We start from the raw sequence: 3,509 nt of genomic DNA, 5'->3' as shown, positions 1-3,509 counted from the left end.
AGGTTTTGCAAGCCTGCGATGGAACCCTGCAAACAATGTCCTGAGGACAGGTTAGGTCCCCACTAAAGTCATCAAAGTTTAGTTAGCTGATAAGGCAGTCAAAATATGGCATGTTCACAATGAAAACTGCAGTGAGAGGAAATAAGACAGAGAGAAATACCTCAGCTCTAAGCTGGACACTCTCTGGCACCAATTCCCAGATTTGCAATCTCAGGCAGGTTATTTAAGCATTGCTATAAAAAGGGGCTTCCAGCTTTTGCATGCCAGTCTCTTCTGGTAAAAGAAATCTCTTTTTTTTCTTCATCCAGATTTATTGCCTTTCTTATCATTATGATTTTCATGTAAGCAAGTTGCCAAAATACGTTAGCTCTGATTTTATACAGACTCCAAAAGTTAGGATACAAAAAGCATATAAACATCTACCAACACTAAAATCTTTATGACCTTATAATTCTATGGAGTAAGAAAAAGGGCACAGGTAAGGAATACAAATAAATTAAAATCTAAAGATTTCATTTGATTATTTATTAAAATCCACTGACAAAGTAAAAGAAATGTTAAGCCTTTATAAAAAATTGTGAACACAAAGTGACAATATTTTATCCCATTTCCTGCCCATATCCTTAGCTCAACAAGCAGTGGAGACAGCCAGCTTCTTCAGATGGTCCATGAACACCTGCGGGCTAATGTCATCAGTGAGGATGGGTGCTCCTGTTTCCTGACCCCAAGCATACAGGAGACGGATTCACTTTGGACAAAAGAAGTCAAGCCTGACTGCCCCTGTGCTCCATGTGAATGCATCGCGGCACCTGGAAGCACGCCTGCAGGATCTCCTGTGTGTTGTCCAGGGCCGCCTGCAGGAGGTGCTTATAAAGTTTTCCTACTTGGACATGTCCTGGTAGCCTGCTTTCCGCCACTGGGCTATGGTCTCACTAAGATAAATGACAATTTGGAAGAAAGTGTCCATGAGCGGAATTCTGTCAGCAAGAATGCTGCTGCTGTCCAGGAGCACAGGCTCTGGGGGCCCGTGGAAGGAGTAGGAATACAGGATGGGCTGGATCATGATGAGGGACTGGGTGAGATCCTGCCAGGCACAGTGGTGCCGATAATACAACGACTCGTCAGGGCTGTTGTTGAAGACTTAAAGGAATGGAGACCTTCTAAAATGGAACATGAACTGAGAGTGTAGAGAGAAGGAATCTGATAACCTAAATGACACGGGGTCTTCTTCGTTATACTGTCCAAACTTCTGACACAACCGGATGAGCTGTCGATCCAGCCACCGGAGCATGTCCGGACCCTCCTCCGACTCGGCTGGGAACACCCCCCAGCCACGCCATCAGCGTCGCAGCCGCCTCCTGGTCAAACGCCGCTTCGATGTGCTTCAGCTGGCTCTGCATATTTGCCCGACTGCGGGCAACGGTGGTCACACTGATTCGCTGCTGGGTGCTGAAGTGCTGGTAGTGCGTGACGAACTAGATGGAGCCTCGGCCTCCTTGCAGGATCCGGGCGTTGTGCTGGTTGACTACTTCTAAGTAGATGTGAGTGTCGTTGTGGGATCCAGGCCACAGATTTTCCGCTGACTCGTGCTACCAACACCAAGCTCGTTTTCTGATACACACGGTCCTTTCACATTCAGAGATGCACAGGGTCTGATGACTCCCACAACCTTCAGCTCCCTTGAGGTCTTTACTTCCAAAGTAGCACCAAATGCCATTTGGTGTTCGTTCTAGAAGGTCTTCTAAGTCTTTATAGAATTGTTCAGCTCTGGCATTAGTGGTTGGGACATAGACTAGGATCACTGTGATATTGAATGGTTTACCTTGAAAATGAGCAGAGATCTGTCATTTTTCAGACTGTGCCCAAGTACTGCCTTTCCCACTCTTTTGTTCACTATGAGGCCTACCCCATTTCGTCTAAGGGATTCTTGCCCACAGTAGTAGATATAATGGTCATCTGAATTATATTAGCCCATTCTAGTCCATTTTAGTTCACTGATTCCTAACATGTTGATGTTCACTCTTGGCATCTCCTGTTTGACCACTTCCAATTTATCTTGATTCATGGACCTAACATTCCAGGTTCCTATGCAATATTGTACTTTACAGCATAGGGCTTTACTTCCATCACCAGTCACATCCACAACTAAGCATTGTTTTTGCCTTGGCTCCATCTCTTCATTCTTTATGTAGTTATTTCTCCACTGATCTCTAGTAGTATATTGGGCACCTACTGACCTCAGGAGTTTGTGTTTCAGTGTCATATCTCTTTGCCTTTTCATACTGTTCCTGGGTTCTCGAGGCAAGAATACTGAAGTGGTTTGCCTTTCTGTTCTCGAGGGGACCACATTTTGTCATAACTCTCCACCATCCGTCTTGGGTGGCCCTACACAGCATGGCTCATAGTTTCATTGAGTTAGACAAGGCTGTGGTCCTTGTGATCAGTTTGGTTAGTTTTCTGTGATTGTGGTTTTCATTCTATCTGCTCTCTGATGGATAAGGATAAGAGGCTTCCTGATGGGAGTGACTGACTTTGGGGGAAACTGGTTCTTGTTCTGATGGGTGGTGCCATGCTCAGTAAATCTGCAATCCAATTTTCTTCCATGGGTGGAGCTGTGTTCCCTCCATGTTGTTTGACCTGTGGCCAAACTATGGTGAAATAAAAGTGAAAGTCACTCATTTGTGCCCCAGGGACTGTACAATCCATGGAATTCTCCAGGCCAGAATACTAGAGTGGGTAACCTTTCCCTTCTCCAGGGGATCTTCCCAACCCAGGGCTCAAACCCAGGTCTCCTGCATTGCAGGCAGATTCGTTACCAGCCGAGCCAGAAGGGAAGCCCAGTAATGATAAGGGCTTCCCTGATAGCTCAGTTGGTAAGGAATCCACCTATAATGCAGGAGACCCTGGTTCAATTCCTGGGTTGGGAAGATCCCCTGGGGAAGGGATAGGCTACCCACTCCAGTATTATTGGGCTTCTCTTGTGGCTCAGCTGGTAAAGAGTCCACCTGCAATGTGGGAGACTTGGGTTCGATCACTGGGTTGGGAAGATCCCCTGAAGAAGTGAAAGGCTATCCACTCCAGTATTCTGGCCTAGAGAATTCCATGGACTGTATAGTCCATGGAGTTGCAAAGAGTCAGACACGACTGAGCAACTTTCACTTAAATGAAGATAATGGCGACCTCCTCCAAAAGGACTTGTGCACCCACTGTTGTATTCAATGCCCCTGACCCTGCAGCAGGCCGTGCACTTCTGCCGCTTCGCCCCACACTTCTGCCAGAGATTGCTGGACACTCATAGGCAAATCTGGCTCAGTCTCTTGTGGATACACTGTTCCTTTCTCCTGGCTCCTGGTACACACAAGGTTTTGTTTGTACCCTCCAAGAGTCCGTTTTCCCAGTCCCACTGGCCTCCAAATTTAGATTCCCTGGGGATTCTCAGGGATTTTGCCAGATCCCCAGGTCAGAAAATCTGCTGTGGGTCCTATGATTTTCATAACAGTGTGAGAATT

The 3,509-nt window shown here is 46.5% G+C and overlaps 1 pseudogene; it reads right to left on the bottom strand.

Annotated features, from left to right (window-relative positions):
• Positions 1–628: 628 nt before the first annotated feature.
• Positions 629–1,717, bottom strand: LOC101121473 (protein transport protein Sec23B-like; annotated as a pseudogene).
• Between the last annotated feature and the right edge of the window lie 1,792 nt (positions 1,718–3,509).

This window comes from Ovis aries, chromosome 1 (genome assembly GCF_016772045.2).
Source record: "Ovis aries strain OAR_USU_Benz2616 breed Rambouillet chromosome 1, ARS-UI_Ramb_v3.0, whole genome shotgun sequence".
NCBI classification, from domain to species: domain Eukaryota; kingdom Metazoa; phylum Chordata; class Mammalia; order Artiodactyla; family Bovidae; genus Ovis; species Ovis aries.
Note: the sequence above shows the minus strand (reverse complement) of the source record. Positions and strands in the feature narration are given on the sequence as shown.